Here is a 21,512-nt window from a genome sequence, read left to right as displayed (position 1 = left end):
TGGAAGGGAAGAACATATATATATATATATATATATATATATATATATATATATATATACATACATATATATATATATATATATGGCCTATTTACTTCAGATTTTAAAACACATTCCCTAAGATGAAGAAGTATATCTTTCTAAAGCAATTTCCTGCTGTTTTTGCTAAACTGGATGCCTTTTAGTTCTAAGAAACTGATTTAAGTTAAAAAAAGAAAAGTGGTGGGGGTGGAGGGACTTAACCAAATCACAGCAACATACCGTATTAACAGCATGCCTAAGTGCTAAGCTCACTGCCACTTTACTCAAACACCTGCCTTTTCTTCTTTTGCGGATATGAATTGCTCTCCACCTACTAAAAGTCATGCACAACTTGTGTAATACTGTACATTGCTCCATCTTTCTGCCTTTTGAGTTGAAATCCTAACTCCAGGTATGCTAATTTACCTGAAAAAGATGGACGCACCCGGGTTACTCTGAGTCTGGCAAGGTTGGCTTTGTCTTAGGTCATCAGCAACTTGTTCTGGTAATGTGCCTGTTTTCAGCTATGAATTAGAACAGTTAATTATCCTCAAAGGAAAGGACACACAGAGCCCAATCTTCCTGTCTGGACCTTCCTTTGTCACCACTCACACTCTCTGTTGTTCTGTGCTCCATATACAGAGGAGGGTATTGTTTGCATTGTTTGGCTGGCTTTGAAGGATTTACACCAAGCCAGGCACATTCCCTAACCTGGAGCCCTTGGAGCTCCTGGAGCCCCTGGTACCAGTATGGAGATGAGGTCATGGGTGCTGTGAGGGACAGAGAAACCAGGAGACTTAATTGGAGGAACGGAAGTTCTGCCTGTGATCTCATTCACACTCAGCTTTACTCAATTGGTCATTGAGATCGATGCCTCCCCTAACTAGAGACACTCTTATGGGATCCTGGACCTGTCAAGGTGAGTTACGCAGGCCCAGCTGCTACCTTGCAGGGATTTGCAATTTAGCTGGTACAAGCAGTGAGTATTGTTAGAGAGCTCTAGGACTTTGAACTTTGGGTGGGATTGGGGGATGGGGGTGTTCAGGAAGATCAGGCTATTACCTTCATCACAAGGAGTTTGGTGTCACATGGACAATTTACCCTGACACCTCCAGGTTTGGGAGATTAAAAAATCTAACATTACTTGAATCCTTAAGCTGTTGGAAGAAACAACCAACTAAGATATCCATTCTGGCTACAGGGTAGAAATAATCGAGTGATTTACTAGGCAAATTTAGTGCTCATTTCACTTGCAGAAAGCTTGGGACCCCCCCGGAGGGATAAAGGATGAATATTTATTGGAGGCTAATAATAGTGGTGGAATCAAATCTGTATTTTTTCAGTGAAAGAAATAGGGTGATATTTTTGTATTTCCCTCAGGAATTCTGTCTCAATCGTCCATTTTTGATACATATTCACAATCTACCCTGGTAATATGGTAAATACTTATAAATGCAGCATGACTGGCTATGTTATTTCTTGTATTCGTTGTTAATTGAGGAATACAACATGCAGTCAGGCAATCAATACAAAGTACCTCCCATGACCCAGGCACTGGGCTAGGTACTGGGGACCCAAAGATGAACAAAATTCCATCCCCACACATAAGTAACATGTAATCCTGCTAGAATAAGGTACTGTTTGTATTGTGTGTCTGGCCGTAAGCCTGCCCCTATTTTTACTTTCTATTTTATCTTTTACTTTTCTGCCTCACTGTCCCACTCTACTGATCCCCATGCTGTCCCTCCAACTCCAAGCACGTGCCTGCCTATGTGCCTCCTGTTTCCTCTATCCCCAGATGCCCATCACTTCATTCAGGGTTCTGACTACACCACAGAAAACTGCAGTCCCCTTCAGTCTCTCATTCCCCACCTGGCTTTATTTTTCTTATAGCATTTATCACCACCTGATACATCATATAACATTTGTTACTTTGTACATTTTCTACCTTCCTCCACTAGACTATGAGCTCCACACAAGCAGAGACTCCATCTTACGCACTGCTGAATTACCTACCTAGTACAATGCCTAGCACATAGTAAATAATAAGTATTGATTCAATGTCTAAATGAAAAGAGTCAGCAAAATGGGATCCAGAACCCAAATGAAGAGGTTGGCCTTGGAAAAAAAACAGCACAGCCCTTCCTCTGAGAAAAGAAGAAACAAGGTAAAGATGGGCCTTTAATTGATAAGTTTAGTAATAGTTGGAAATAGGGGGACATTGGTCAATTTCACACTTTAGAGCCTATAACTGGGGAAGAGGGATAGTAGAACAAGGTGATCCACCTGGATCAGGTGGATGAAAGGACAGATGAAATTAAGGAGGACAGATGAAATTAAGAAGGAATGTAAAGTGGGGCACCTGGGTGGCTCAGTCGGTTAAGCCTCCGACTTCAGCTCAGGTCATGATCTCATGGTCCGTGAGTTCGAGCCCCGCGTCGGGCTCTGTGCTGACAGCTCAGAGCCTGGAGCCTGTTTCCAATTCTGTGTCTCCCTCTCTCTCAGACCCTCCCCCATTCATGCTCTGTCTCTCTCTGTCTCAAAAATAAATAAACGTTAAAAAAAAATTTTTTTTAAAGAAGGAATGTAAAGAAAATAGTAAAAGTTAGGAATTGCCTTCAAGGCAGTTAGGGATAAGTAAAAAGACTGCAACACAGCTGTAATGTAGGTAGCCCAGGACATCCAGGTCAATGGCTAGAACTTACACACCTGGATCTCAAGACAGATGGAGAGTTAAAACTCTGGGACTAGGAATCATTGGCATACAGGTATGGTGGCAGCTGGGAGTGGGAGCTATATCACAAAGGGTTTAGAACAAGTGAAAAGCACGCCAAGGATAGACTCCAGGAAACTACAAACATTCAATGTGTGTGTGAAGGTTGCAATGCTGCTGAAAGACTGAGAGGGAGCAGGGTGGGCAGTAGGAGGTGAAGAGGAAAGAGGGAGTAGGGAAATCCAGTAAGGAAAGAGCTTCAGAAAGAAGGGAGGAGTAGGTGGTGTAAATGCTGGAAAGAGGTCAGAGGAAGAACCAATTACTCCAATTAGTTATTAAAGAATTATGGGTTTGGCAATTATCTTGCTGCTAGGTGTTTACTGATTCCATTGCATTAAAACAATGCTTAGTTTACTTTTTAAACTGCTAAGTCAGTAGTTTCCAAGCAGCACTGCACATTAGAATCCACCAGTGAGCTTTTAAAATACTAATGCCTGAGTTTTCCTCCTGAATAATTATAGCAGAATGTCCAAGAGGTGGGGCCCAGGCATTAGTTTATTATGAAAGCCCCAGAGGATTATAATATGCAGCCACGATTGAGAAGGGCTGTGCGAGAGGGAACTGAGCTTTCCACAGATAACCACGTGGGGAACCTCCATGTTTGGCACATATTGGGCAACCAGTAGGGTAGAGGACAGAAAACTTTGGTCCTTGAGGTAATGAGGACAATATGTTGGGATGATGGTGGACCTTGCCCAGGTACCTAAACTAGGGGATATTAATGGTCACCCTCTCTGCCAGTTATTTGCTTCCTTGGCTTGGCAGATCCCTCAAATAAAGATCCTAGTCTATTCACATCATCATCACCATCATCATTATATCTATCAAGCTCTTTATTGTACCAGGCACTTGCTAAGAGCATTATATGCATTAACTCACTTAATATGACACTCCTGTGAAGTTGGTACAGTTTTTAAACCCTATTTCATGGGACAAAGAAACTGAAGCTCATAAAGTGACTTTCCCAAGGATCATGAAGCTTGAAAAATGCAGAGCTGGGACACTAATCCACTTCTGTCTCACTCCAGAGCTGAAGCTCTGAACCACGTCTACCTCATACTGCATTACTGGAGTTGGAATCCTCTACCTGCCCGAGTACCTCCCTTGCAACTTCTGAGGAGGACTGCTCTCTCCACTCCACTTCCCCCTAGGCTGGACACTTCCTTGCAAGATTCATGCACAGCTGCCCAAGATCCAGTATGGACATTTAACCCTTTCCTTGGTATTACAGGTAAAAATTTGTCTTCTACCTTCAATCACATTTACTTCTGTTAAAGACACTTAGAGTTACCAAAATCCTAGTGCAAATGAAAACTGACCCTTAAAAATCCATGCAAGCAGAACACAGAATTCAAAATCAAAAACTGACCCTTAAAAATCCATGTAAGCAGAACACAGAATTCAAAATCAAAGATGTAAAAGTGTGAGTTCCTTGCCTTCAGCAATTAGTTCTCAAGAAAGAGAAACAAGTTAAATAGAAATGCATGAGCTAATCAAATCAGCTTTTATTACTGACATTGTATTTCAATTAGGCATTACTTACTATAGAGCAAGTGGTGATTTTTTTGTTTATCACGCATTAGGTCTCGGATCCTTTCTGCCATAAGTACTTCCATATTCACTGTACTTCTCCATTTAAGCATCCATCATAAAGAGAAGTTATTTCATGGGAATACTTTGCTCCCTGTGTATTAATCTCTGACTCTTTGAAAGCACCTAGAAGGCAGGGGGATTTCCACAGGGGGTTCTTCACTTATAATTATCATTCCTTAGGATCCAGTAACCACACCAGCTATGAAAGGGTGCACCAGTGAGATCTGCCCTTGGTGCTGTGATAAATAGATACCTAAACAGGTGCAATTAGCGAGGACTGGGAAGTGACCCAAACTTGCCAAAGACATCGTCAATTCTATCAGACTTTGTTAGGAAATTCATCTTGTCTAAAAGCTTGTTCAAAGGTGGGTCTTTGGGTTGTTTTCTTGTACCTCCTAATCAACTCTAGTGATCAAGAGTAACAGTCATGCAGTGATTTACTGATATTCTGAAGAGAACTGCAGAATTGAACAATTTAGAATCATCTATCCCCAGGTTTACCCATCTTTGTTAATGTTAGGAAGATTAGCAGCCAGGAAGATTTAATTGAGGTTTACATTCAGTAGCATGAACTACTAAATTTATACATGTGAATTTTGTAAATTTTACAAATATGAACTTTGATGATAAAATTCAATATACTTTTTCAGATCACATACCAAACTCATTCTTACAGGGGAACCATCCCAGTTCTGATATGCAACCTGTGTCTACCCCCTTGTATCCACTGATGTAGTGGATACATTTTTATTTTTAAAGATAAGGAAACTAAAGCCCAGATATACTAGGATGCCAGAGGCTTGGAGTTTCAATAACGCTGTGGCTTGGGCTAGATCAAAGGACTCTGTAACATCACTGGCAGAACATTTCCATTCCACCACTGTCCTGTGAAAACTTTCAAAGTCACAATTCTCATTTTTTGTTTTAGTAAATTATTTACACAAATTATCATAAACCCATATATATGTCTAAATCCCAAAGTGATGGGTATTGTGGCTCCATAGCTGTACCTGTGGATGGGGCATGCTGCAAATGAACACACTTGCCGTGTTTTCATCATCATATGTATCACTTTGTCATAGTGTTTTTAATGGCACCAGAAGTCTACAGAAATACAATTGAGCTGCCATCTCAGGATTCTGCTCTCTCTTCTCTCCCCACATCTCCCTATAAGGTTTCCTCTCCATCTATAGCTACATTACAGCCTTAGATAGTGGTGGGCCCCAAATTTCCATCTCCATATAAGCATCTGTTCCAAGTTCCCAACACATATTCCAATTGCCTACTGTATCATCTCTATTTGGAAGTAGACTGGGAAAAGCCAGAAAAATGCCAAGAAGTTGTTACGTGATGCAATAGATTACTCACTGATATATCTCTTTCCAAGACATAACATGGACTTGTGCTTAGTTGATGTGATGGCTTCAGATGATGATCAAGTCCCCTTTCTCTACTCACCCCTTACCTCTGCATACTCTGAAGGGCAAAGACAGCGATTCTCAGGCTTCCCTGTAATTAGCTCCTCAAGAGACACTGGAATGTCTAACAGAAGAAGCCTCTTCCTTCTGTGGGAGGAGAGAAAAGAATTGAAGAAAAATAAAAACAACCTAGCGTTAGAAATAATCAAAACAGAAGCATGTGCCACACTCTGTAGAGGAAAATATAATTTAACCCTCTGAAAATTACCCTCACTTTCACAGATTTATTTATTCATTCATTCAACTAATATTTACTGAGTACCTACCATGTACCAACCATGTTCTAGGCACTTGGAATATAGCAGGGAGCAGAGCAGACAAAGACTCTGCCCTCAAGGAACATATATCCAGAGGTAAAAGATAGCAATCCACCAAATATATGTAATTTGTCAGTTTGTGATAAGACAGCAGAAGAGTCTAGGCAAATGAATCTTTATCAGTGATGGACCATGGAATCTAAGCCAGGTGAGGAGGAAATGGGGTATGAGAGAAAGTGAAGTACAGTGAGATCATGAGATCAGTGGATTGGATGTCCCAACTAGTACACTGGTAGAGTTGGGAAACTAAAGGGAATTCGCTAAAAAAAATAGGGGGTGGAGGTCAAAGAGTAAGATATTGACATGGAGATTATGGAACGTATCCAGTTATAGGTAATGATATAGAAATGGGCAGCTGAAGCAGGTGAAGAATATAAGATCATGGGAGAAGATGAAGGTCAAAGAACTGACAGGGTAGGACACATCTTCCTAATGGATACTAAGGTCACCCAAATTCTAATGGAAATAGGATTGAAGAGACAGGAACAGAGAGCCCAGGACTAAACCTGTGTCCTTCTACCAGAGAACTATATGGGAATAACAGAGCAAGCTTGAGCCTTAAACAGGTTTATCAATCTCTCTGGTCTCAGTTGCCTCCTCTGAAAATGAATTGGCACAAATAAATAATCTATAAAGTGACTTCCACCTAATAGCTCCAGTTTAGGACAAACTGAGATGGTTGATTCAACCCCTTGGCCTCCATCTGACAAGTAAAAAGGGTCAAATTAACTCGTGTACCAATTCATCTGTTAAACAATATTTGGAATTACACGGTGAGTTATTCATTCCTTATAAGATCTAGTCTTGAGCCCTTATTAACTGCCCTAATTAATCATGAAGGAAAGAAAATTCAATTTTGCCACCAATACCTGTCTCTCTCTTCATTCTATTATGTCATTCCCACCATTTAAGAGCTGCTTCTTTCTGATCAAGTGTGACTTTCTCCACCAAAGAGCCCATCCTAGTCATCCAGTCATTCCCAGTGCTCCCCAACATGGGGTGACCGGCTCTAACAATGCTGCTTAGGCCCTTTATTCCCCTTTGCCCTGCACAACCCACACCCTCTCTCCCACACACACATCTTCGGCTCACTTCTGCAGAGGACAGTGACGTCAGCCTAGCCCCTGGCATAGACAAGTTCCATATATGGTTAGTGCTCATTATAGAAAAGACCTTGCTCATTTGCACTTGTCTAAGAGAGTCCACTTTTAGATATTTATGAATCTAGTGACTAGTATGAGCCAATTCCCATGAAGAACAGTAGTTTGTTGTTTGGTTTCGTTTTTAGTCTCTGTAGGATTACACTTAAACTGCATGGTTGTTGTTGAAAATTAGCTTACTTACACATATATCAAAGCTGGGTAGTAACGAGATAATTGGGGGAAATGGGAATAGTGTATGAAGTTAAACGGTGTAGTTATTGGTATAAAGTAAATTCTCCATTACCATCAAAATTTCATGATTCCTCTGATCTGAGAATTGAGGCAGATTTTCTCATTATATACTATAATCTTTCCCTCTGCTCTTCTTTCCGTTTATTTAAACATACCAAGAACAGTCAGTAATGTTTGATCATTTTTGTTGAAATTCCCTTGTCCTTTGATTTGTTAAACAGCATTCAGAATAACATGAAACTATTGGTCAATATATACAATTCCCAAGGGTTTTACATTTAAAATTGTGAAATGAAAAATAATTTCAAGGAACCATGCCCCACCCTCACTCATCTCCTATTTCTCTTATAGACTGTATCTTTATGACAGTTTTAATCTCTGCTGAAATTATGTATAATTTTTTTGATCTATTGGAATTTATAAACCTGGAGGGAAATTTTTTAAAATAAATAAACAAATCCTAGGGTGAAAAGAATTTATTTAAGGACTCAACATCCTGGGGAACAAAATCCACACTCAACATCATTATGATTGGAATATGGTCAAATGAAACAAATCCCAGAGGATCCCTGTGTTCCAGATGCAGCCAGAGTATTTTTAGTTCTGCTGTCCTTCAACTCAATATGCCTAGGTTTGGATGGGGAAACTCACCCTAATATCCAGAACACTTTACAGTATGGAATTTTTGTTCAGTGCTTTTTCAAAACCATAAGCTATTCAAACATAGATAGATAGATAGATAGATAGATAGATAGACAGACAGTATTCATCTTATTCTTTCTTATATATATGAGCAAATCAGACACAACATTGTTCTCTGCTAGGGTAGGATACACTGTTCATTGCTGAGCAACGGAGAAGCAAATTCCCTGATTGTTCACTTGAAAATATGTTCAGTAGAATCTTACCCAAGCTTGGGTCACTTCATGAGGCAATCAAAATGATGGCATACCTGCAAAAAGACACACAGGTCATTTTGATGTGAAATCCCTCATCTAGAGCAAATTAAAAATCCACACAGATTGCAGAGCCACTGTTTTCAGGGACAGTGGGGATAATATTTCAGATAAGCTCAGCTATACCCATATTTGTGAGTGCTATGAGGTCATAATTATCCAGAAAATGGTGAATATTTCTTCCAAATAAATCTGATTCACATGTACATATCATGTTTTAAAATAAATGTAAATGTTCATAGACTTATCTATAATTAACAGACAAGAAGTTATGTGTTATGCTATTTACATTGCAGATATCCACAAGTCTATGGATATCAACCTTTTGTTAGTTATACTTAGTAAGAGATATATTAGAAATACTTTTCCCAATTACTCATATGCCTGTTAATTTTCACTATGGTATTATATAATCACATAAAAGTGCTTCCTTCTAGTACTTTTTTCTTTTTTTGAGAGAAAGAGAGAAGGACAGTACAAGCCATGGAGGGGCAGAGAGAGGGGGACAAGGGATCCAAAGCAGGCTCTGTGCTGACAGCAGAGATCATGACCTGAGATCATGACCTGGGCCAAAGTCAGACGCTTAACCAACTGAGCCATCCAGGCGCCCCTTCTTCTAGTACTTTTAAAGTTTCAGTTTTCATACTGAAAATTAAAGCTAACCCCAAATTAATTTTGGTTAAAGGTGTGCACTGGGGGTCTAATATTATTTTTGCCAAATGGTTAGACAGCCATCCTGAATCCTTTATTCCAACAATCTCTCCTTCCTTCACTTATTTGAAACTCCATTTTTTTTTTCATATACTAAATTATCTTATTTACTTTGGCCCATTTCAGGACTACCTACTTATCTTTCTTGTCTCATTTCTCACCACTCCTACCACTCACCTCAACAATCCTAGATGGGACCATCTTCTCTTAGATTTTACACACACACTATTCCCTCTCTTTGCAATTACCTCTGTTGGCCCTTTTTCCTAGCAAACTTGTACTCTTTCTCAGCTCATCTCCACATGGCCCATTCCCCATACCCAATCTGGACTAGATGCTACTCCCATGCACATGACACTCTTAAGACTTCTATCAACTGTTCTATAACTCGGCTTATTTGTCTTTCCCACCAGAACAAGATGTTCTTGAAGGCAGGGAATATTTCTTATTTATTTTTGTAGCCTTAAGTGTCCAGCACAGTAGTTGTTAGGTAAATTAATTAGACCTAGAATGTGCCTACTACTTGGAAAGACTCCTTGCTCTTGCTTGTAGATGTACTCCTTAGATACGAAACAGGATTTTCTACTAGCATCTCCAGCTACATCTTTTCTAGCACCATTGGATGCACCTAGTTCAAAATCCTTCCTACCCCTCCCTGTCTAGATATAATGACCCACCCATTCCCATCCATGCCCCAAGACATAACATAAATCCTTCTTCAAGATAATGCATTCAGATGACAGTAGATCCTTGGGAATAATGATGGAAATAGGGTTTGTTGTAGAATTTCACTAGTTTATGTTTCCTACCACTCAAATGCCTGGCTCTTACTGGAAACTCCAGTTGACAGGAATGTCATTGTTGAGCAGAACATCCACCAACCTTCCCTTTGGGCAGTATTTTGTCACAATAACCATATCTGGCACTGTAATGCAGACTTCAATGAATCTGCAAACGTTTGGATGATCTAATTCTCTGGGAAAATCAATAACACAAACCAGAAAGGATTTATCTGGAACATGGTCTCCTAATTCCCACTTTAAAATCTGATCTAGTATTTCTGAGCACATAAAAGAACAAATATCCTCCTGGATTTAGTGTTGTATACAAATAAAGCTTGCAAATCCACCTGTTGTGATGCAAAATTAAGTATTTAGAAAAAATATATACCATCATCATCACAATTCATTCTGGGCCAGGTACTGTACCTTTAATATCTCTAATCTGCACAACAACCCTGACTGTTAGGTATGATTATCTCCATTCTAAAGGAGGAAACTGAGGCTCAGAGAAATTAAGTAAATTGGCCAAGGTCCCCCATAGATAAGAGACCAGATGCTAAGCCTGATTCTGCAATTTCCAAAATTCATTCATGGTTTTTTAACATTGCCATAGTGTATTCCAATAGAAAATACAAAAACAAAGAGAAAATTCTCAAATTGAGGAAAGTTTTGTTTTTCCCAAAAACGTTGCTTTGGAAACAAAGGCAATTTTCTCAAGCCAGGTAGTCACAGACTTTTCAGTCTTCCCACACCTGTCTCTCATACATTTGTTTCTCTTTAAGTTGGAGTCCCCAACCCCCCACTCCTGGAGAGGAAGAAGGTTCTCCCCAAATCCCAGTTGTGGCTGGCATTTCTGTGTGGTTAATTACTACATTTGCACCATCAGCACAGAGGCACACGTGCTGCTTTGCATAAACCAAGGATTGACATACAGATGTTCTGTGGGGAGTTTTCCAAACATAACATTTTTCTCCAATCAAAATTTCACCATCTTTTCAGCTTAAAGTTTGTTTCCCCAATCATTAATCCTTGGATTAGATCACAAATGAAACATCTTCTAAGGGATAGCACGAGAACATTACTCTTCAAAACTGATACTGTTGAGGAGAGGAATATTTAGACTTGTTGTATAAGCTGGTAGCTGAAGGGACTTCCATCCCCTTTCCCCTCTTTTAGGAGGATTGAATAGAATGTTATAGACTTTCCCACCCCTGATTCACTTTCCACTAACTGAGTGGACTATCTGATGGGTTACACAGTGTGTGCTGCAATTACTGGTGGGCAGCATTACTGTATCAAAGACCACTGTTCCATTTCTGCTCCACATGGCAAGCACCTCTGGGCAGTCCTTCGTAGGTGGGTCAAGTCTGCCACTCATCTTGTTCAACCCCTTGACGGGGTGAATGTGGCAGGCTTTTGATCCTGCTATGCAGATGTTTAGATAAGTGACTTTATATCTCCTCTGCAGGCCTTTGCTCGCTGACTCACTCTGTCATGTGGCTGAGTACGTGAATCTAATGACTGAGATTTGGGCTGAGTGGTAGACCATGCACTTCAACTTCACACCAGAGTCAGGTTCTCCAATCCAGATTTTGCCAAAGTTTACTGTGGGTATCAGGAGCTTGTCTACCTATGAAACAAGTGGTACTTGGCCCTCTGACTCTCATTCATTATGTGTGTTCCCCATTAGTCAGAATCAGAAAGAGAAGAACAGGTGAATAGCAACCTGAACATCTAACAATTGAGAGTTCTCAGAAACCAGGTTCTGAAAATATCCTCTATCAACATAAGAATGGCCCCAAGTCAAGGGCACATAGGAAACCCTGTTTCCTGCAAGATGCAAGATGAGATATTTTTAAAGAACGACGGTGTACTAAAACAACGATGGTGTACTAAAAGAAGATCATTTTTGCACTGCTTTATAGTTCACAATTTGCTTTTTATATACATATAAGAAGTCAGTGATGCTTTGGTTTGTTGAACCTGGCAAGCCACAGAGCCCCTTGCAAAGGTGAAACATTAGGACTTGATCAGTATGTGAATGCCAGATGTGCAGGCTACTTTGTACGGAAAAGATGAGTTTCACTGTCAGGACTGTTCTGCAAAACTGCCAATGTCATCCCAACCCAGTGTCTCCCCATGTGATCCCTACTTTTCTTTATTTGAAGAGGGAAACAAAGACAAACATATTTTCCCATTAGTCTTGGGAGTAAGAAAAGGGGAAAAAGCAGTGTGCCTATTCCCCTAACTTCTCCTGAATCTAAAGTCAACTATACAGAGTAGGGAGGAGTGGCAGGGATTAAAAAGAAGCTAAGTTACTGAGGGGAAATGCAATCATCACTTTTTCAAATTGACTAAATTTCTGGCATAACCTGTTGACAAGATAAGACCTTAAAGACACCTGGGTGGCTCAGTCTGTTGACCTTCTGACTCTTGATTTCAGCTCAGCTTGTGATCCCAGGGTTGTGGGATCAAGCCCCATGTCAGGCTCTGCACTGAGCATGGAGTGTGATTAAGATTCTTTTTCTCTCTCTCCCTCTGCCCCTCTTCCCCACTCGTTCACTCTCAAAAACTAAATAAATAAAATAAGTCCTTAGATATGTTAAAAATAATGAAGGTTTTTTAAATAATAAAAGCTATTCCAAAAAACAAATAATGCAGTGAAGAAATGGGCAGAAGACATGAAAAGACACTTTTCCAAAGAACACATCCAGATGGCCAACAGACACATGAAAAAATGCTCAGCATCACTCATCATCAGAGAAATACAAATCAAAACCACACTCAGATACCACCTCACACTGATCAGAGTGCCTAAAATTAACAACTCAGGCAACAACAGATGTTGGTGAAGATGTGGAGAAAGAAGAATCCTTTTGAACTAGCTGGTGGGAATGCAAACTGGTACAGCCACAGTACAGCCACTCTGGAAAACAGTATGGAGGTTCCTCAAAAAACTAAAAATAGAACTACCCTATGACCCAGCAATTGCACTACTAGGCATTTATCCAAAGTATGTAGGTGTGCTGTTTTGAAGGGGCACATGCACCCCCATGTTTATAGCAGCACTATCAACAATAGCCAAAGTCTAGAAAGAGCCCAAATGTCCATCAATGGATGAATGGATAAAGAAGATGTGGTATATATACACAATGGAGTATTACTCGGCACTAAAAAGAATGAATTCTTCCCATTTGCAACAACGTAGATGAAACTAGAGTGTATTATGCTAAGTGAAATTAGTCACAGAAAGACAAATATCATATGACTCCACTCATATGTGAAATTTAAGATACAAAACAGATGTACATAAGGGAGGGAAGCAAAAATAATACAGAGGGGGACAAAAGAGAAGAGACTCTTGGGGCGCCTGGGTGGCTCAGTTGGTTGAGTGACCAACTTCGGCTCAGGTCATGATCTCATGATCTATGAGTTTGAGCCCTGCATCAAGCTCTTTGCTGACAGCTCAGAGCCTGGAGCCTGCTTCAGATTCTGTGTCTCCCTCTCTCTCTGTCCCTCCCCCGCTCATACTCTGTCTCTCTCTCTAAGACTAAATAAACATTAAATAAATAAATAAATAAATAAATAAATAAATAAATAAATACAGAAGAGACCCTTAAATACAGAGAACTGAGGGGTGCTGGAGGGGTTTTGGGGTGGAGGGATGGGCTTAATGGGTGACATTAAAGAGGGCACTTGGGGGGGAGCCAAGATGACAGAACAGCATGGAAGTTTTTTGTGTGTCTCGCATCCATGAAATACAGCCAGCCCAACACTAAACCATCCTGCACACCTAGAAAACTGATGTGAGGATTAACACAACAATCTGCACAACCTAAGCCACAGAATTCAGCAGGTACGTGGCACAGAGAGGTGAACTTGGGAAGCGAGAAGCCGCAGCAGGCAGGGAGCCGCTTTTGAGGGTGGAGAGAAGACAGAGACGGTGGAGAGAATACAGGAAAAGCACCCCTCCCCAAAAGCAGCTGGAGAGAAAGTGGGAAAATTGGAAACAGCCACAGGAACTAAACTAAAAAGGGAGAAAGGAGAAAGGAGAGAGTTTAAATTCCATTAAGACTGTAGGGGCGCCTGGGTGGCGCAGTCGGTTAAGCGTCCGACTTCAGCCAGGTCATGATCTCGCGGTCTGTGAGTTCGAGCCCCGCGTCAGGCTCTGGGCTGATGGCTCAGAGCCTGGAGCCTGTTTCCGATTCTGTGTCTCCTCTCTCTCTGCCCCTCCCCCGTTCATGCTCTGTCTCTCTCTGTCCCAAAAAATAAATAAACATTGAAAAAAAAAATTAGAAAAAAAAAAAAAAAAGACTGTAAACAGGGGAGCACAGAGTCTGTAACTCCGCAGCTCAATACCTGGTGGTGCTCTGGTGGGAAGAGCGAATCCCCAGGAGCACAGTGGGGTCTGGGAGGTTCTTGGGCCACACACAGAAAAGCAGTTCCACTGCTGGAACAACATTTGGTAGAGACTGTTGAGGCCCAGCAGACCCCAGAGAACGGCCTCATTTGCTAGTGCTGGAACAAGGTCATCAAGGGTGAAGCCTAGTGCCAGATGTGTGTTGTGATTTTCAAATAATCCCTGAAACGCTGCTGCTACACTATCTCGTAAACTTTCTCGGGTGGGCTGGCGCCTGGCCACAGGCTCAGGGCATCAGCAGCAGCAGGGTCCAGCAAGCGTTCCTGGGTGCAGCTGACATTCGGCCATTGATCAGTGAGACCCTCCTGCAGAGGGGCGGAATGGATCAAAGTCACAGTCCATCAGAAGTAAGGAGCCGGGGAAAACAGCCACATCTGAGACAAAACTCAGGAGAGCGGTGCTGCCTGGAGCTTGGTCACAGACAGTGAAAAAGTGGGAACTGGACAAAAGCTGAAGACAGAGTATGGGTGCATGACTGCTGACTGGGAAAAGCAGAGTTCCAATACTAGAGACTGGGTACCTGGGTGATGTCATGTTCACTGCTCCTGCACATGAGCATACGCACCTATGAGCGCCACAACAATCCACCCCAGTAGGCTAGCAGCGCCATCTAGTGGAGAATGGAGCCATTACACTAAGCCCCGCCCAACTGGGCCAACCTCACTCTGCAAGAACACAAGTCTCACCACCTGCTTAGTTTATGGACTATAAAGCACTTCATAATCTGACTTCTAGGGGAAAACGAGGTAATTTCAGTCATATTTCAATCTATCAGCAGGTCCATCTATTCAATTTTTTTTTCTCTTTTTCACTCCTTTTTTTTTCTTGAACACAGAAAGAGAAAAAATTCATTTTTATTTTCAATTTTTATTAAAAATGTTTTCCTTTAATTTTTGTTTACCCAGGCCAAAACATACCTAGGATCTAGCATCATTTATTCGATTTTTTATGTGTGTGTTTTTCATTTTTTAATTTTAATATTTTTTAAATTTTAATATTTTAATTTTAATTTTTCTACATTATTAATTTCTTTTCTCCCTTCAAAATGATGAAATGAAGGAATTAACCCAAAAGAAAGACCACAAATAAATGACAGCCAGGGATTTAACCAACACAGATACAAGCAAGATGTCTGAACCAGAATTTAGAATCACGATAATAAGAATATTAGTTGGAGTCAAAAATAGACTAGAATCCCTTTCTGTGGAGATAAAAGAAGTAAAACTAGTCAGGATGAAATAAAATATGTTATTACTGAGCTGCAATTATGGATGGATTCCGTGGTGGCAAGGATGGATGAGGCAGAACAGAGAATCAGCGATATAGAGGACAAATTTATGGAGAATAATGAAGCAGAAAAAAAGAGAAAGATTAAGGCAAAAGAGCATGATTTAAGAATTAGAGAAATCAGTGACTCATTAAAAAGGAACAACATCAGAATCATAGGGGTCCCAGAAAAGGAACAGACAGAAATAGGAGTAAAAGAGTTATGTGAGTATATCATAGCGGAAAACTTTCCTAACCTGGGGAAAGATGCAGACATCAAAATCCAGGAAGCACAGAGGACCCCCATTAGGTTCAACAAAACTGACCATCAAGGTACATGATAGTCAAATTCACAAATTCTCAGGCAAGGGGAGGATCATGAAAGCATCAAGGGGAAAAAAGTCCCTAACCTACAAGGGAAGATAGATCAGGTTTGCAACAGCCTTATCCACAGAAACTTGGCAGGCCAGAAAGGAGTGGCAGGATATATTCAATGTGCTAAATCAGAAAAATATGCACCCAAGAATTCTTTATCCAGAAAGGCTGTCATTCAAAATAGAAGGAGAGATCAAAAGTTTACCGACAAACAAAAATTAAAGGAGTTTGTGACCACTAAACCAGCCCTGCAAGAAATTTTAAGGGGGACTCTCTGAGGGGGAGAAAAGATGAAAAAAAAAAAAAATATATATATATATATAGTATATATATACATATATATATATATATATATATATACAAAAAGCAACAAAGGTTAGAAAGGACCAGAGAGGGGCTCCTGGGTGGCTCAGTCGGCTGGGCGTCTGACTTCGACTTGGGTCATGATCTCACGGCTTGTGAGTTCGAGCCCTGCATCAGGTTCTGTGCTGACAGCTCAGAGCCTGGAACCTGCTTCTGCTTCTGCTTCTGTGCCTCCCTCTCTCTCTGCCCCTAATCCACTCACATTCTGTCTCTGTGTCTCTCAAAAATAAATAAACATTAAAAAAAAATTTAGAAAGGACCAGAGAACACCACCAGAAACTCCAACTCTACAAGCATCATAATGGCAATTAAATTCACATCTCTCAGTACTCACTCTAGACGTCAATGGACTCAATGCTCCAACTAAAAGACATAGGGTAACAGAATGGATAAGAAAACAAGATCCATCTATATGCTGTTTACAAGAGACCCACTTTAGACCTAAAGACACCTTCAGACTGAAAGTAAGGGGATGGAAAACCATCTATCATGCTAATGGTCAACAAAAGAAAGCCAGAGTAGCCAAACTTATATCAGACAATCTAGACTTTAAAATAAAGACTGTATCAAGAGATGCAGAAGGACATTATATCATAATCAAGGGGTGTGTCCACCAAGAAGACCTAACAATTGTAAACATTTATGCACCAAATGTGGAACACCCAAATATATAAATCAATTAATCACAAACATAAAGAAACTCATTAATAGTAATGCCATAATAGTAGGAGACTTCAACACCCACTCACAGTAACAGACAGATCATCTAATCAAAAAATCAACAAGGAAACAATGGCTTTGAATGACACACTAGACCAGATGGACTTAACAGATATATTCAGAACGTTTCATCCTAAAGCAGCAGAATATACATTCTTCTCCAGTACACATGCGACGTTCTGCAGAATAGACCATATACTGGGACACAAATCAGCCCTCAGCAAGTACAAAAAGATCGAGATCATACCGTGCATATTTCCAAACCACAACACTATGAAACTCGAAATCAACCACAAGAAAAAATTTGGAAAGGTAACAAATACTTGGAGACTGAAGAACATCCTACTAAAGAATGAATGGGCTAACCAAGCAGTTAAAGAAGAAATTAAAAAGTATATGGAAGTTAATGACAATGATAACACCACAACCCAAAACCTCTGGGACGCAGCAAAGGCGGTCATAAAAAGAAAGTATATAGCAATCCAGGCCTTCCTAAAGAAGGAAGAAAGATCTCAGATACACAACCTAACCTTATGCCTTAAAGAGCTGGAAAAAGAACAGCAAATAAAAACCAAAACCAGCAGAAGACAGGAAATGATAAAGATTGGAGCAAAAATTAATGCCACCAAATCCAAAAAAAACAGTAGAACAGATCAATGAAACTAGAAGCTGGTTCTTTGAAAGAATTAACAAAATTGATAAACCACTAGCCAGTTTGATCACAACGAAAAAGGAAAGGACCCAAATAAATAAAATCAAGAATGAAAGAGGAGAGATCACAACCAACACAGCAGAAATAAAAACTATAATAAGAGAATATTATGAGCAATTATATGCCAACAAAATGGGCAATATGGAAGAAATGGACAAATTCCTAGAAACCTACACTACCAAAACTGAAACAGGAAGAAATAGAAAATTTGAACAGACCCATAACCAGTAAGGAAATCAAATTAGTAATCAAAAATTTCCCAAGAAACAAGAGTTCAAGGCCAGATGGCTTTCAGGGGAATCCTACCAAACATTTAAGGAAGAGTTAACTCCTATTCTCTTGAAACTGTTCCAAAAAGTAGAAATGGAAGGAAAACTTCCAAACTCTTTCTATGAAGCCAGCATTACCTTGATTCCAAAACCAGACAGAGACCCCACTAAAAAGCAGAACTATAGACCAATTTCCCTGATGAACGTGGATGCAAGAATCCTCAACAAGATATTAGCCAACCGGATCCAACAATACATTAAAAAATTATTCACCACAACCAAGTGGGATTTATACCTGGGATGCAGGGCTAGTTCAATATCCGCAAAACAATTAATGTGATTCATCACATCAATAAAAGAAAGGACAAGAACCTCTCAATAGATGATCCTCTCAATAGATGCAGAGAAAGCATTTGACAAAATACAGCATCCTTTCTTGATAAAAACCTTCAAGAAGTAGGGATAGAAGGAGCATACCTGGAGATCATAAAAGGCATATATGAATGACCCAACACTAATATCATCCTCAATGGGGAAAAACTGACAGCTTTCCCCCTAAGGTCAGGAACAAAACAGGGATGTCCACTCTCACCATTGGAAGTTTTAGCCTCTGCAATCAGACAACACAAAGAAATAAAAGGCATCCAAATCAGCCAGGAGGAGGTCAAACGCACACTCTTTGCAAATGACATGATACTCTATATGGAAAACCCGAAAGATTCCACCAAAAAACTGCTAGAACTGATTCATGAATTCAGAAAAGTTGCAGGATATAAAATCAATGCACAGAAATTGGTTGCATTCCTATACATGAACAATGAAGCGACAGAAAGAGAAATCAAGGAATCGATCCCATTTACTGTTGCACCAAAAACCATTAAATACCTAGGAATAAATCTAACCAAAGAGGTGAAAAATCTACTGACACTGAAAACTATAGAAAGCTTATGAAAGAAATTGAAGAAGACACACAAAAAAATGGAAAAAGATTCCATGCTCCTGGATATGAAGAACAGATATTGTTAAAATGTCAATACTACCCAAAGCAATCTGCATATTCAATGCAATCCCTATCAAAGTAACACCAGGATTCTTCACAGAGCTAGAACAAATAATCCTAAAATCTTATGGAACCAGAAAAGACCCTGAATAGCCAAAGCAATCTTGAAAAAGAAAACCAAAGCAGGAGGCATCACAATCCCAGACTTCAAGCTATACTACAAAGCTGTAGTCATCAAGACAGTATGATACTGGCACAAGAACAGACACTCAGGTCAATGGAACACAATAGAGAACCCAGAAATGGACCCACAAACATATGTCCAACTAATCTTTGACAAAGCAGGAAAGAATATCCAATGGAATAAAGACAGTATCTTCAGCAAGTGGTGCTGGGAAAACTGGACAGCGACACGCAGAACAATGAACCTGGACCACTTTCTTACACCATTCACAAAAATAAACTCAAAATGGATGAAAAACCTAAATGTAAGACAGGAAGCCATCAAAATCCTTGAGGAGAAAGCAGGCAAAAACCTCTTTGATCTTGGCCACAGCAACTTCTTACTCAACACGTCTCTGGAGGCAAGGGAAACGAAAGCAAAAATGAACTATTGGGACCTCATCAATATAAAAAGTTTCTGCACAGCAAAGGAAACATTCAGCAAAACTAAAAGGCGACAGACAGAATGGGAGAAGATATTTGCAAACAACATATCAGATAAAGGGATAGTATCCAGAATCTATAAAGAACTTCTCAAACTCAACACCCAAAAAACAAATAATCTAGTGAAGAAATGGGCAAAAGACATGAAAAGACACTTCTCCAAAGACATCCAGATGGTCAACTGACACATGAAAAAATGCTCAACTTCACTCATCATCAGGGAAATACAAATCAAAACCACAATGAGATACCACCTTACAGCTGTCAGAATGGCTAACATTAACAATTCAGGCAACAACAGATGTTGGCGAGGATGTGGAAAAAGAGGATCTCTTTTGCATTGTTGGTGGCAATGCAAGCTGGTGCAGCCACTCTGGAAAACAGTATGGAGGTTCCTCAAAAACTAAAAATAGAACTACCCTACGACCCAGCAATTGCACTACTAGGCATTTATACAAGGGATGCAGGTGTGCTGTTTCGAAGGGACACATGCACCCCCATGTTTATAGCAGCACTATCAACAATAGCCAAAGTATGGAAAGAGCCCAAATGTCCATCAATGGATGAATGGATAAAGAAGATGTGTGTAAGGGAGTATTACTCGGCAATCAGAATGAAATCTTGCCATTTGCAACTACGTGGATGGAACTGGAGGGTATTATGCTAAGTGAAATTAGTCAGAGAAAGACAAAAATCATATGACTTCACTCATATGAGGACTTTAAGAGACAAAACAGATGAACATCAGGGAAGGGAAACAAAAATAATATAAAAACAGGAAGGGGAACAAAACAGAAGAGACTCATAAATATGGAGAACAAACTGAGGGTTACTGGAGGGGTTGTGGAGGGGGGATGGGCTAAATGGGTAAGGGGCACTGAGGAATCTACTCCTGAAATCATTGTTACACTATATGCTAACTAATTTGGATGTAAATTATAAAAAAAAAAAAATTAGAAGAAAAGAAAAAATATTTTTAAAAAAGAGGACACTTGCTGGGATGAGCACTGGGTGTTATACATAGGGGATGGATCACTGGATTCTACTCCTGAAATCATTATTGTACTATATGCTAACTTGGATAGAAATGTATAAATAAATAAATAAATACTATTATAGTTTTGCTGCAATCAATGTTCTAGTCTTCTACACATTTGTGATATTAATTCTATCAAGCTCTATTACATTGGTCATCACCTTAGTCTTGTATTCCTAAATGTTCCCTGATTTATCATCTGCCATGATGGGTTAAATATGAAATACAACATAATATGAATCCATACAAAGTAAGAAGGACTATTAGGTTCATACCTGTGTACCAACACTGAGAGATGATTAGTAATTACTAACTGAAGCATTTGGTTTAGACACAATGGTGTCTTTAAACACAAAGGATTCTGAGACCAGAAAGAGGATGCCTGAGGAAGAACTCACCTTATCTGGGGCAAAAAGAGTCCTTCTCCTTTTCCTAACCCAGGAAACCCCAATAAACCCTTTGAGAATCATGAAAAAATAAATTGAATTCTGAGGCCTATCAGGTTCAGGGGAAAAAGTGCTAATAAAAAGATCTTCAGGTGGCTCAGTTGGTTAAACATCTGATTCTTGATTTTGGCTCAGGTCATGAACTCACGGTGGTGAGATTAAGCCCTACATCGGGCTCTGTGCTAGGCATAAAGCCTGTTTAGGATTCTCTCTC

At 39.9% G+C, this 21,512-nt stretch overlaps 1 protein-coding gene across 3 annotated transcripts in view; it reads right to left on the bottom strand.

The window, feature by feature from the left end:
• Positions 1-21,512, bottom strand: part of APTX (aprataxin) — a 338,894-nt gene that overhangs the window by 194,788 nt on the left and 122,594 nt on the right. For all 3 annotated transcript variants that reach the window (XR_007146386.1, XR_007146385.1, XR_007146390.1), the window contains exons 13-14: positions 8,485-8,528; positions 5,853-5,952 (exon numbers count right to left, since the gene is read on the bottom strand). The gene's annotated coding sequence lies outside the window, so the exon portion shown is untranslated. The remainder of the gene's footprint in view (positions 1-5,852; positions 5,953-8,484; positions 8,529-21,512) is intronic.

The sequence above is a fragment of the Prionailurus viverrinus genome, chromosome D4, assembly GCF_022837055.1.
Source record: "Prionailurus viverrinus isolate Anna chromosome D4, UM_Priviv_1.0, whole genome shotgun sequence".
NCBI lineage: Eukaryota > Metazoa > Chordata > Mammalia > Carnivora > Felidae > Prionailurus > Prionailurus viverrinus.
This window is presented reverse-complemented; position numbering and strand designations above follow the sequence as displayed.